Source organism: Sus scrofa, chromosome 17 (assembly GCF_000003025.6).
Source record: "Sus scrofa isolate TJ Tabasco breed Duroc chromosome 17, Sscrofa11.1, whole genome shotgun sequence".
Taxonomy (NCBI): domain Eukaryota; kingdom Metazoa; phylum Chordata; class Mammalia; order Artiodactyla; family Suidae; genus Sus; species Sus scrofa.
In genome coordinates, this window is record NC_010459.5 from 18,771,522 (window position 1) to 18,786,537 (window position 15,016).

At 42.0% G+C, this 15,016-nt stretch overlaps 1 protein-coding gene across 4 annotated transcripts in view; it reads right to left on the reverse strand.

Moving 5' to 3' along the window:
* PAK5 (p21 (RAC1) activated kinase 5) overlaps positions 1 to 14,348 on the reverse strand; it is a 324,810-nt gene extending 310,462 nt beyond the window's left edge. For 3 of the 4 annotated variants that reach the window (XM_021077404.1, XM_021077406.1, XM_021077405.1), the window contains exon 1: positions 13,583 to 14,348. The gene's annotated coding sequence lies outside the window, so the exon portion shown is untranslated. The remainder of the gene's footprint in view (positions 1 to 13,582) is intronic. The other variant, XM_021077407.1, reaches the window with a different exon arrangement.

Genomic DNA, 15,016 nt, shown 5'->3' on the forward strand with positions numbered 1-15,016 from the left:
TCACCTCAGATCCTGGGTTGCTGTGGCTGTGGGAAAGACCAGCAACTATAGCTCTGATTCAGCCCCTGGCCTAGGAACCTCCATATGCCATGGCTGAGGCCCTAAAAAGCAAAAAAAAAAAACCAAAAAAAACAGCTTGGTTCATGTATTTGGAAAAATGGGATTAACAAGGAACAACATATAAGGATAAAACGATCCCCAAACATAGAACAATCCTCTGCTCTAATCCAAAGATTATGAATTCAAGGACCCAAAATGCAATATACAGAAGTAAAATGGCCTGATAATATCCAGTAGGGAGGAGTAGGGACTGTGGCAAAGTGAAGACTGTCTATGGTTAAGGAAGCTTCCACTCAGCCACTGGGATGGCTGCCATAAGGAAATACGGTCAGTGTCCCTAAATTTTGTACTTGTGTATATATGAGTTTTTAAAAAGAAGCCCGAAATTCGGATTTTTAAGGAGAAATTTCACACTATGTATGCCAAAGACACAAGTAGGCCACAAGACTAGAAACTCTGCTCTAAATCAACACTGTGAAATGTTGAGTGCCTAACAGAATTTCCAGTATTCTCCTGGTGTAGGAGTCTCAAAAGGACAACTCAACCGTATTTCACCGATAGTAAAAGTCTCCCGTTGCTGTTCCCTGATTCCTAGTTGTTAGAGGGCTCTTGGCGGTAAATGTTCCTTTCAACCAGTGTAGACTGTTTATATGCCAATGCAGGTAACTGCAGCAGGAATCCAAGCTAAAGTAAACACGAACTGCTACCAGAGAGACTATCTACACGCTGCCTTGAAAATCCTTGCAGTTGTCACCCTAGAATTTTCTACTGCTAGGAATCCTGCCTCAAACACATGTGACCAGAAGCCTGAAAAGACACGGGATCCCACACTGGGGAACCCCTTGCTTGGACCGCTGACTTTGATTAATTTCCATCCCAAGCCTTCCCGGTTTTTTTCACTTCATAGCGCATCAGTTACTATGGAAACAAGTGGTATCGAAGATTAGGGCACAAGTGAATAAAACCCTGGCTTTCAATATAAAAATCAATTGACATTCAGGCAGGGGTCACATCACCAACCAAGCATATTCCTATCAGGTTTGGGACAACAGAGCAGTAGATGTAAGTGGCATCTGGTAATCAAATAATTACTCGTAATGCTTTTCAAGAAGCTCAGTTTATTTACTCTTTTGTTGGAAAGTTGGCTCTGAGCTAATGTTTGCTTCATTACTTTCCAGTGTATTTAGAATGTCTATTTTATATCCATATCCAATATTAGATTTGTCTCCAACCAGAAATAGAGAGTATAATCTTTCCTTCCATGTGTCTTTCTTTTATAGAAAGTTGAACATAATTATTAGCATACAACTTTTTTTTTTTAAGGAAATGGATTAGATCAGAACATTGCTGGGTTCCATTTCAGAATTTTAAAGCATGGCATTACTCCTTTGCATCTGGAGTCACTTTTTAGCCTTGGTGACATCCATTCATCCACAAACACTATTAGCTCTATTAAAGACTTGATGTATGTATGATAGGTTCCCAGGAGGATGGAGACAGACCCCCCAACCCTTAAATGTGGCTGTTCACCTTGCAGACCTGCTGTGGACACCCTCTCTTGGAATGAGGACACTCAGCAAGAAACAATGGCCTCTGGAAAATAACTGTCTGCATAGATTAACCTCCTACAAGGATTAACTGCCCTCTGTCATGGGACTGGACCCCTGACCCCTCCCTTGACCTTCTCCTCCTTCTTCACTGTTCCTGCCATAAGTTCCCACCATGAACTCCATCCAGCCACAGATTCCCACCACAGAGCCTAGCACCTCCTCACAGTCAGAACTGGCGCCATCCTGAGCTCAGCTCGTGCCCTTCTGATGCATTAATAAATCTCTTTTGCTTTACTAATTTGGCCTTGCATGGTCCTCCCTTGGCAAACCTAACAAAAGCTAGGTGCTAGGGATATAAAGGCCAAAAAAAAAAAAAAATAATAAGATCTCTTCTTTAGGTGTTCTCAGTCTAGCACAAGAAACGAGTTAAGGAAGAAAACAACTGCAAAAAATTGTGATGAGTGCTTTGCGAGGTTTCCCAGAACCATGTGGAAGGATTTGGGGTGGAGGAGGGGTGGCTGGTAGGAAATTTTCAATGAAAAAGTGATAATCAGATGATAGGATTTTCTTTTTGGGGTGGGAATGAAGACAAAGAACAGACAGGAAACTGACAAGAGGTCTAACAGAGCTAAAGGGAGAGGCAGTAGCGCCAGGGTGTACAAGAAAAGTTTTAAATTGATGAGATTAAGGGACTCCTTGGCAGTGAGGAAAAGGGAGAGTGGACTCTTCTTGAGGAAGCAACGTGGAGGTACTATTATCTTAAAAACTCTCATAAAGAGCAAGACCAACTACAGTTTAATTCAAGTTATTCAATATTTTCTTTAGATATTGGAAATTCCTTTTTTGTTTCCATATTTCCAAAAGCTAGAGAAGAATGAACACTGTCCTAAAAACCACACAGGAAGAAAGCTCTACATTCGGCTTCTGTAAGATTTTTCTTCCCTTTAATCCCCCCTCCTCCATCAGTGTTTATATTTTTAGAGGTTAAATTATACCCACGTGGCAACTGCTCCTGCTTTGGAGGAAGAAGCTTTCTTTTAAACAAATGAGGTATAAGTTTTCTAACTCTTCCCTTCCAGGAAGCTCTCTTCCTGGGTCAGTAAATTGCGCTGGAGCTAAATTAGGCAAAGGGGCAACTCAGTTGACAGTTAAGAAGAATTAGTTGGAAAATCCGTTTGCATGACACAGATGACCATCCTTAGAAGCAAAGGGATCAAGTTCCATCTAGAAAATAGCTAGGAGTTTCTTAAATAGTATGTCAACCTTGAATTTGAATTTAAAAGTGAAGCCAACCACTTCTGACTTTATCTTATATTTGGAATTGAAGGTGTGAGCGACAGAGCTCTCTCCTGTCCTCCCTCTGCCTGTAATTTATTAAAAGAATGATGGAACCAATCATGATGGGAGAAAGTCATCTTGATTTTGTTAGTGCTGTAACAGAGGCATAGGGATATGAACTGTCCTTTATGAGAAAAACAAAGGGATTCGTCATTGCCAATTTGCCTTCATCATCAATGACATGAAGGACAATTTCCTTAAAAATCAGCAGAGGGATTCCATAACAGGCATGTTTTAAATGTAAGTTAAATTTGATTTTTTTTTTTTTTTTTTTGGCTTTTTAGGGCTGTCCCTGCAGCAAATGGAAGTTCCTGGGCTAGGGGTCGAATTGGAGCTGCAGCTGCCAAGATCGGAGCCATGTCTGCCACCTGTACCACAACTCATGGCAACATCAATGCCAGATCCTTAACCGACTGATCGAAGCCAAGGATTCAACCCACATCCTCATGGATATACTAGCGGGGTTCATTACTGCTGAGCCACAACAAGAACTCCCTAAACTTGCTTTTTATACAAGAAACCAGATACTGATATTTAGTTTTGGTCATTTCGTTAATCATAATAGTGAACACAACAGGCAGTCAACGCATTTACCTTCCTTTCATGAGGAAATCTGCATGAAGAGAAATGCAAAATCAGAGGATTTGGGAGTCAAAGTGGGTGGATTAATCCGGTGATTTTAAATTATTACAGGTTCAAGGACTCCAAACAAAAACTTCTCTTATATACTGAGTTGTCATAAGCAACCAATATACATGTACACTGGACTCAGATGAGGCAGGGTTTCACTCCTCTACATAATATTTTCCTTGAATAACCTATTTTATAGAGCTCTTATGAAGATTAATTAAGACACATGGTAAAATACTTGGATAAGGGCTTAACACATCTAGTTCAACATGTTAGCTATAATCACAGGAGTGCAATCTAGTTTGCTTATAAGCTACACTGCTGTTGCATAAGTGGCAAGTTGTGTGTGTGACTTAACAACTGAGTGTGACCTTTCTGAAACAGTTACCTGAGTAGACCCAATCTTAACATTTGAGGCAGTGAGAACACCAATGGACTCTCAATACTATATGTCTAAATATTTAAATGTGATTACATAATTAATCAAGATAAAAACTGTTAAATGTTCTATCGACCCAGCTTGATAAATATGCCTTCAAGATATGGTGTGCATGAACACACACACACACACACACACACACACACACACTGGAATACTACTCAGACATAAAAGAATGAAATAATGCCATTTGCAGCAACATGGATGGACCTAGAGAATATATATATGTATTGCTTTTCAGAGTGGCACATGGAGGTTCCCAGGCTAGGGGTTGAATCGGAGCTACAGCTGCCGGCCTACGTCACAGCCACAGCAATGCCAGATCCAAGCTGCGCCTGTGACCCACACCACAGCTCATGGCAATGCCAGATCCGTAACCCAATGAGCGAGCCCAGGGATGGAATCTGCAACCTCATGGTTTCTAGTCAGATTCGTTTCCACTGTGCCATGACAGGAACTCCTGAGATTATTATACTAAGTGAAGTCAGTCATACAGAGAAAGACAAATACCATATGATACGGTATTTGGTTCACTTCTATGTGGAACAAACTCACAGACATAAAGAACAGACTTGTGGTTGCTAAGTGGGGAGGGACGGCTTTGGAGTTTGGGGTAGCAATTACAAAACTATTATACATAGACTAGATAAACTACAAGGTCCTACTATATAGCAAAAGGAACCATGGTCAATATCCTGTGATAAATCATAATGGAAAAGAATATACATCACTTTTGCACTTCATAAATTTAAAAAAAAAATAAATATGCCTTCAAAACAACCAAGAAAGCAGATTTAAACTTAAAAGATTTGACTCCCAGAACATAGCTAAGTAAGGAGAACCGACCACCCACCCTGCCTCCAGGTCCTGTATGTGGACTACAAGCTCCATCCACACATCCCATTAATAAATAATCTTTACTCAACCTTCCTCGGGCCCAGGAGCCTCATGTGAAAGGAAGTCCAAGCTTCCAGGTAGGCAAACAGGGCTCAGAGGGGACCAAGGTAGCACATGGGCTCTGAGTGGTACAGGTGGGCATGGGTGTACATGTGCAGAGACTGGCAGACACAGGTACACAGACTTTGACCTCTACTATACACTATCCAGAGGGCCCTTTTGGTAATGTAAGATTTTTCTCTGTCCTATTTTTAATGCAATTAAAGAATAATTACCTTTTCTTCTTTCCATGTGCAAGTCTTCTTTTCTCAGAGAAAAGTTAATCAACAATTATAAAAGCAATGTGAACTTGAGCATTAAATTACCTGGCCAGCCACAGACATTTCCTATTTATGATGAAAACTGTAGGAAGAATACAAACTGACCTGTGGATGATGTTTCAGTATTACATACCAAGTTACTTGAACCAAATGCCCAGTACTCATGGTGGACTATAGGACTTGCTAAATGAGCAGCAGCTTAGACATTGGCTGATGCCCCCTCCATTTCTAAATTACACCTCTCACTTCTGCTCAACTGTTTCAGGTCATCCTTTCACTGACTCTGGTTTCAGCCGAGAATGGTATCTTCTTTTCAAACATCCTGCCCATCGGTGAAGATCATGTCTGAAAAGGCAGCTTCTTGGGGACATGTCTTGCTTACTCTATGAGGAAACAGCATCTCCTGTGTGGGCACCACCATGCACACTGTACCATGAGCTTTGTGTTAGCTGCAATTTGCCATCTCAGCAGATGTTCCCTCTGGAGGGAAGATGTGGATGGCTACTAGTCAAGGCTGTTGGCCTCCAAGCCCTGAGCTAATGGGCACTTTTTTTTTTTTTTTTATCTTTTACAGCTACACCTGGGGCATATGGAAATTCCCAGGCTAGGGATAGAATCAGGGCTGCAGCTGCTGGCCTACGCCATAGCAACTCGGATCCAAGCTGCATCTGTGACCTATGCCTCAGCTTGGAGCAACCCTGGATTCTTAACCCACTGAGCAAGGCTGGGGATTGAACCCAAATCCCCATGGACACTATGTCAGGTTCTTAACCTGCTGAGCCACAATGGGAACACCCTAATGGGCAATTTAATTTTTTTGATTTGGTTTGGTTTTGGTTGTTTAGTACCTATGCCATCTTTTTTGGTTCTTTCGTTGGAAAAGGGGCAATGGGACTGCCAACCAAGGTGCCCTCCCCTCCATGGTGCTGAGGGAGCCGGGTGTGGGGAGTGAACCCCAAGTTCAAAATCCACTGGCCTGTGCCCCAGCCTGGGAGGCTGTACTTGGCTGGAGCCTGTTTCTCTAGTCCCTGATATCTAGACTCTGGAGAGCTGGCTAGGCTCTGGTTTGCTTCCAAGCCTGTTTTTTGGAAATACCCCCATTCCTGGCAATTCTTTTAGCTATCTGATAATCTTCTAGTAAATTCTTTTTTGCTCAAGTTACAGAGTTTCTTTCATTTGCATGCAAACTAAGAGTCATTGCTGATACACTTGGCAGAGCCCCTGACATAAAAGATAATCAATGAATGTCACATAAATGACTACTTATACCCTAAATGTGCATCATGGCCATCTTTATAAAACAGGGGGTGTTTCTAACTCATAAAACAATATGTTATCATTGACTAAATTTTTAAAAATTCAGAAAGGTATTAAAAAAAACTTCATCCGTATTTCTACCACCCACACACTGCCTAATTTTTAGGTTTTGTTCCAGTTTTTATATGCCTATATGCTATTTCCAAAACACATATAATTGTAATGCAGTAATGCATTTGGTTATTTCCAGTTAAAATCTTTGTGAAGGTTGTTTCTTGTTATTACATAATCTTTGAAATGATCACTTTCAATGTGTCATAGTCTATCATTTTGGCGACTTAAAATACCTTTAACCAGCCAATTTTTATATAGGTTGTTTTCGATTTTATTATTTTACAGTATTATAACAAACAATCCTCCACGTAAGTTTTTGTCTCCATCTACTTCCTTAGCAAAGACTAAAATAAAAAGTCAGAGAAATAGGTGTGTCAAATAATCTGAACTTTTAAAAGCTTCTGACATATATTTTCAAATTGTTCTCCAGGAAGGTTCATCATTTAATTCTTCCACCATTAGTAAAGCAAATGTCCTTCTCACTGTATCTTTTCCAGTACTGAGTATTTTATTTATTTATATTTATGCTGTTTTAATCCATGAAACATGGTATCTCATTTTTCTTTTAATTTGCACTTCTGTGATTAACAGAATATTAAATATGTATATTAGCCTTTTTACTTCTTCTTTTTGAATTACTCAGATATTTGGACAATTTTGTTGGGGTGTTATTTTCTACTTACTGTTAGCTAAGAGTTCTTAAGTGCAATTATTATATTTGCTGTCCTGTCATGCCTGGTGTCAATATTTTTCTCCATGATTACTTTCTGCTTTAAACTGTATTTTTTTTGCATGCAAAGCTTTAAAATATATTCAAATCTATCTTTTGCTTTGTGATTCTTTCTATTAATTTTATATTAAAAAGTCATTCCTGGAGTTCCCATTGTGGCTCAGTGGTTAACGAACCCAACTAGTTGTCTTGAGGTTGAGGGTTCGATCCCTGGCCTTGCCCAGTGGGTTAAGGATCTGATGTTACTGTGGCTGTGGTGCAGGCTGGCAGCTACAGCTCCGATTCGCCCCCTAGCCTGGGAACCTCCAAATGCCACGGGTGCAGCCCTCAAAAGACAAAATAAAAATTAAAAAAATAAAAAAGTCATTCCTCTAAAATTATGAAGTATTTTCTTCTGGCTTTCTCATCTGCCAGAGAAACTTTCCAATTCGGAATTTCGTCTGAATTGTATAAATGGAGTTACTTAGTTGAAGATTTTCTACCTACCTAGCCAATTTCCTTGACTCTTTTGTCAAATATTCTTCACCGTTTCAAAATGCTTTCTCCATCACAGTTCTCTTTCCAAAAATTACCTGAGTCTATATCCAGGCTCTTCTATTCTATTGAGCTATCTATTGATTTTTACACCAGTACTACTCTGCTATAATGATTGTAGTTCAATGATCAGATTTATTTTTATTTCTAAAAGGGCAATCCACCTCCACCCCCCTTTATATTCTTTTATAAAATTTTCTTGACTATTGCCAGATGAATGTTAGTGTCATTTTGCAAGTTTTCCTAAATCCCAAAGCAATAAAACTACATAATTGATCATGGAAAGAGAACCAAATCTAAATATCCATCTTTCCACCCAAGAATAAGGCATGTTTTCATTTGTTTCGTTTCTTTTTCTTTTTTTCCTTTTTACTGCCACACCTGCAGCATATGGAAGTTCCCAGGCTAGGGGTCAACTCAGAGCCGTAGCTGCTGGCCTATACTACAGCCACGGCACCACCAGGGCCAAGCAGCCTCCGTGACCCTCTCTGCAGCTTGCTGTAAGGCCAGATCCTTAACCCACTAAGTGAGGCCAGGGATCCAATCCAGATTCTCTGGGACACTATGTCAGGCTCCTAACCTGCTGAACCACAAGGCGAACTCTCATTTGTTTCTTATTTTACGTTAAGTAAAATTGTATAGCTTCCCTACATAAGGTGTTAGACATTTCTCTTCTTCTCCAAGTATTTTATGTACATTTCCCATTTTTCCCAGATAATATATATTTTTGTGGATTCATGAACAGAGTCATTTTCTACTTATTGTTGGTAAATACAGGCATTTGAGGTAATCCTTGATTTTGAACATGTATTTTATAACCAAGCATCTTACTGAAATCTCTTAATAGTTCCATCAGGTTTTAGTTGACTCAGCTCTGGATCCATTGCTTTTAAACAAAATCAAGATACAATGCCTGAATTTTCATTGCTTAGGTAAAGTTAGAATTAAACATAGGCATTAAATGATACTTTTTATTTATTTTTAAAAGTTACCTTTAATGCAAATACTAAAATGACATGATGCAACTATTAAAACGACATGAAATGAGGCCACCCTAGAAATCCAAAATATAACCTGTGTTCCCATGCTCTGAACCACCTTCATTTCCCTCGGGTATGCAGTCCTACTATTCAAAATTACCAAAGGGGGCTCTAAATGAGAGAGATTACATCACTTTTCACTTGGGTTAAAGAGGACAAATAAAACAGTTCAGCTGGTTTTTAAGAATTTTGACAACTGCAGGAGACAAACACACCAGGAACTTATTTTCATATGAAGAGCAATTTGTCTCCTGTTTTAAGCCCAGAGACAATAGGCAGGATAATTTTTAAGGTAAACCAGGCCCATCTAGATATGTTCACAAAGCAACTGCATGTACCTCTACAGATGAGCAGGTTCTCTCTTCCCCAGATAAGCATACATTTCCTGTTTTGAAAGACCAGGATAATAGTATCTAATTATTAATTCATCGAATATTTTTTTGTGCATCTAATTTGGATTCTGTGTTATTGGTAAAGAGTAGAGAGCCATCTGTAGCAATGAATAGAAATAGGGATGAAAGAGAATGCAGCATATAACAGAAGCTCAACAAATAATACTATTTATTATTACACATCATTATTTTATTATTTATGATTATTCATATCTAAAATGCCAAAAGTCTGGTTCATCACCATCTTCCTAGGGCCTCATATGGGAAATATAAATGTCCAATAAATATTTGTGAAACAATTATTGATTGACATTTTTACAAAAGCCTCACTTGCCAGAAAATATTTTCACTCATTCCCTAACTGCTCACTTAAAATCAATTCTCAGAAGATGCATTTGTTAAAGCCAAGAATACTCCTGTAGAAGTCAGAATAAGGCTCTAAATTACTCTTTTTATGTAAGGTAGTAAAGAAATAAGTTAGTCAAGAAATAAAAAAGCAGATCTTTACACTGGCACAGAAAAGTGAGGGACAATATTCATTCCTTCTCTCATTGACCATCCATTAAATATCTTCTACATGAAAGACAGGAAACAATTGGCCATCACAGAGCTTACAGACATTAAATAAACAGCCAAACAAATAAACAGGAAATTGCAAATTGAGGTTAAGTGCTATTGAAGAAAAGGAGAATGGTGATGAGAGATTTGGGTTAGTGAGATCAGGAGACCAAAGAGGCCCAAAGGGTGAGTACAGCTTGGACTGGAAAAGCACAGGAGAAGTGCTTGGGATATTCAAGAAACAGACCAGTATGAGAGCACTAAGAAGAAGAGATGTTCAAGCTGATGCCAGCAAAGTGCCCAAGGCTCCAAGAGTCTCTGGAAACTGTCCCAGGTATGTGGATACATCTTATGCAGGGAACTAACATGGTTCCTGATGAAGGATCGAATTGGCAGGGCCAAGCAGGGAACCGGGGGTCTTTGTAGAAAGTTATATTAGTGGACTAAGTGAGAGACTCGACAGCTTGAAGATGGATGGGGGTGGTAGTGGGGATGGAAAGAAGAATCTATCTAGATTTTAGAGCTATATATGTAGAAGACAGAATTTGTAAGGTTTTGTGATAGTTTTAAAGACGGAGGGCAAAGGGAATAGAGCTATCAAAGATGACTCTTGAGTTTCTGACAACTCCAAGGACAGAGGTGCCATTTACCAGGATAAGAAAGATTAGAAAGGTGTGAAGATTAGAAAAAATTTGTTACTGTTATTTTTGTTGTTTAATATGATTTTCTGTTGTTTGTTTGCATTGTGTTGCTGGGACAGCAAAAAGGGAGAAAGGCAACATTGACAAATCCATCTGGGATAGGGTATGTCAGGTGTGTTACGTGTGCAGGATTGAAACCCTGGACTGTCTTGGTTTCCAGACAAGTGACATTTGCATAAATGAGGTACCTTTGAAAGCTGCTCTTCCCTACCATGTTTGGGTATACAAAACCTCAAATATGTTAAAGAGATTACATAAACTTTAAAGTCTTTCTGAATGTATACTCCTTTATCTTTACATTCTGCTGGCATGCTGACATAGTATTAATATTGTTATTAAATACAGACTACAAGGTGTACAGGGCTCCATAATGTCCCCCCCAAATTCATGCCCAACCAGAAGGTATAAATGTGACCTTATTAAGAAAGAGGGTCTTTGTAGCTATAATCAATTTAAGACTAGGGTGGGCCCGAAATCCAGTGTGAATGGTGTCTTTATTCATAGAAAGGGGAAGGGGAACTTCATCGTGTGAAGATGGAGGCAGAAATCAGAGTTATGCTGTCACAAATCAAGGAATATCTGGGACTCCCAGAAGCTGGGAGAGGCCAGCAAGGATCCTCCTCTTGAGGCTTCAGAGAAAGCACGGCCTTGCCTATACTTTGATCATGGACTTCTAGTCTCCAGAACTGTGAGAATAAACTGAGAATATATTTCTGCTATTTTAAGCCCTCTAGTTTCCAGTAATTTGTTATGGCAGCCCCAGGAAACTAATACAGTTGGGAAGATTAAATGAGATCACATGTGTGAACCTGACTAGCTTAATACAAGCCATAGAGTATAGCCTAAAAAACCACCCAGGGAGTAGGTTAAAAACTTGCTGCAGTGGCTCAGGTTGCTAGAGAGGTACAGGTTCCATCCCTGGCCTAGTGCAGTGGGTTATAGGACCTGGCATTGCCACAGCTGTGGCTCAGATTCATTCCTTGGTGTAGGAACATCCATATGCCACAAGTGCAGCCATAAAATTTAAAAAATTAAATTAAACAAATTCATTTCCCTTTCTCTTACAATGATCACCACCATTGTCTTGGTGGTTTATATTATGAATAATCCACATGCTTACCCATTTAGATAAAGTCGTACTAGTCCCAGTCCTAGACTTGTTTTACAGATAAGGAAACTGGGGCTTGGGAAAGTTAAATAGCTTGCCCAAGATCACAAAGCTAAATATGGAAGAGTCAGAGCTCCAACTCAACCATTTTATCACCAAGATGATACTGCACCTAGAACACCTGCTTCTCACACCTGCAACACTTTAGCAAAATTACAAAATGAAGGAGGGGGAGAGGCACAGTCAAACTGTGTTTTCAACGCCTGCAATTAAAACTCGTATTTATTAACAAAACAAGTTCAGGGACCTGGTACAATCAATCTCTACACATTCACAGAGGAGCACAAACATTTCATTCAAAGACCAATGCTATCAATGAACTTGGCATCAACTTCCACTGCTTCCATTAGTGGTGTTTCTGCTTTGCACATATGTATTCCAAGTCAAGGTATTATCCTCAACTCAGATTGGACATTTACGGCTTTAATTTATTGAAATGCATTTTCCTCAAGCATTTCCCATTTCATTTTGATGATATTGACTCACTCTTGCCATCTAAGGAGACCATAAAAAATAAATGCTGTAAGTACAGAGGGAAGTGTTTTTAAACTTCATAGTCACAGATGTCCATCCCTTAAATTATAAAGCAAAAAATACATGCATATTCTAAATTTGCTTTTCCTCCCTAACTCGGTGAGTTGTACCGCTGAATAAAACAGATATACAAAATAAGGTGCTAGAGCTGTTAGTATGGGGTGTCAATTTCATAGAATTCTAGCGTAGGAAGGACTTCTAAAGAGTGTCTAGTCCATCTGGACTCTACATGCCACCAAACCCCGGAAAGGAAAACGATGCATTGAGAGGTTTTGTGAGTTACCTAAGACGCTATGTCTATCTCTTGGTAAAACCCTATAGAATGCCAGGTTTCCTGATTTCACCAAAAATGTATTCAGCCCTCTAAAGATGTCATTAACTATTAACGATGACACTTTGCTCTGGCTTTGTGCCAACTTTTTTCTTTTTTAATTTAACCCCCCCCCCAAAAAAAAAAAACCACCATTGGTAGCCCCAATGCTTCAAATTCCCTTAATTGATAATCTAATGTTGAATTAAGTCTCCACCCAGGTTTATTGCTCCAGACACAAACACATGGATGCCAGAAGGCTGAACACGCTTCTCCTTCAAACTGAGCACAGATGATCTCTGGACTTTTCAAGTTTACCTTCCAGGAGGCCGACACAGCAGGCAATTCTGACAAGAGTTTGGAACCGAGATCCTCCTCCACGCTCTGTCCACACCCGTACCCATGCAGAAGTTCTCTCTCTCCATTACAACCCACCGCACACACACACACCAAGGCAAGTAACAAAGGAAAACACAGCCCCATAAAGGTTCAGCTATAGCATCTTCCAGTCTACACCTGCCAAGAGACAAAAACCATATGGGAATCCTGCCCTGGCAATATGTCCAACACTCCTCGGGAGAAGCAGGCACCGTGGCACCCCCGGGGCGTGCGCGGCTGTATACACAAAGAACTGGTGCCGGGCTTGCCAGCGGTTGGGGGACCAGCGCGCTCCCAGAACTGGTATCCGGGGTTCTCCCCAACGCCCTCCTGCCCGGCTGAAAAGAACTACCCTTTATTTGACCCGTAGAGAGCCCATGCTGGATAGCAGCGCATGGGTGTAGGGGCCGCGGGGGGGAGCGGTGGTCCCCGGATCCCCTCCCTTCAAGCCAGCGGATTCCCAGCCTTTGGCACCTCCTAGGAGATGCACAACTGCGCGCTGTCACAGATGTCCGCTTCGCATCCTCTCCCGGCAAAACGAGATGCCGGGGTCCTAGCCGTGCGCCTTCCCGCAAGCTCCCCTCCCCGCACCCAGATCCTCCCAGGCAGCCCCGCCAGGCAAGCCTGCCTACCTGGTGGCTGGCTGTCAGCGCAGCGACGGTGCCTCATCCCCTTCTCCTTCTCGGCTGCTACATTGCTCCGAGCGCCATGTTCCCGGTCTCCCCGGGCGCACGCCGGGCAACTACTACGAGCTGGGTAGGGGCAAGGGGGGCGGGGGCCGGTGGGAGGGGGCGGGAGGCAGAGCCAAAGCTTTCTACTCTCCACCCAAGCCTCCCTCAGCTACTGAGCATGCCCAGCTGCCCGGCTTCGCCCTGGGAGGACTTTCCAGGAGCGCACGCAGCTGTTCCGGGTTTTCGTGGCAGCCGGCGGGAGGCAGGCGGTAGCAGCTGCGGGGGGTGGAGGGGTAGGGGAGGAGAGGTGTCGTGGGGGAGGGTCGGGGGGAGTGTCACCGCGCCTCGGTTCTCCGAGCTGGAGAAAGCCGCCTTTCGCCAATCCGATCACGCTTTCCCTCTGCCCTCTTCAACAGGGCAGCTCCAGCACTCCCCCTCACCCCACACTCTGGGTTTGCCGAGATGAGGTGCGGGACCAAAGCGGGGCCGAGCTTTGCAGAACTGGGAGAGCACGGAGAGAGGGGGCGGGACTGGGAAGCAGATCCTTCCGCTAGCCTGATAGCTACCACCTGGACCCATGCGTCTCAAACTTCAAGGTGTCTAAGAATTAAAATGCAGATTCTAATTCAATTGGCCTCACCAGTCTCATTCAATTGGCCGGGTCTGAGAGTCCGCAAGCCAAACTGGCTCCCCAGTGATGTTGATGCCTATGGTCCTCTGAGCATCAAGGATCTAGAGAATTCTTCTCTGACCTTTGAGTGGCCCTCCTTCAGTAAGCCAGCTCAGAATCGCTCTCTGGCATGCACCGATGGCCCTTCCTGCATACAGACGAGCTAACAAGTGAAGGTGCCCTCTCGGGGTGCTGTGCATCTGAGCACCCAGCGCAAACTGCCTACTTTGTGACTTAGAATTGGAGGTTTAGGGGAAGCTGGACCATGCATGCTCACTTTGCTAGCGGGCTGGCAAACTAGTTGGCTAGTTGAGCCTCTACTCAAGTATGAACCAGTCTGTTGTGGCTGTCCCTCACCTTTCTTGAACTGGGACAGAAACTCAGACTGGGCAGCAAAATGTCAACTTATTGTGCATGTAGTGGTAAAGCTGCGCTTGCTCAATTAAGAGGACTGACAGATCATGTAGGAGTAGGGGGTTTATGTACCAAGAGATGACCTTGCTTTCTGATGCGTGATGTTTGGGTTGGGTCTTGCAAAGATATCCTGTGGTTCATCTTAAATCCCTTGGTTGACCATTCCCCTTCCAACCCCTGGAGCCTCCAACAGTGTCAAAAGCATTCACTGTCCTTGCTGCTGTGAAGAAGAGATTCACAAAACCAGTCATGAGTTTTCAACCTTGGAAACGAAGAAATCATACGCTTATCTGTCCTCAGCTCCCCCACAG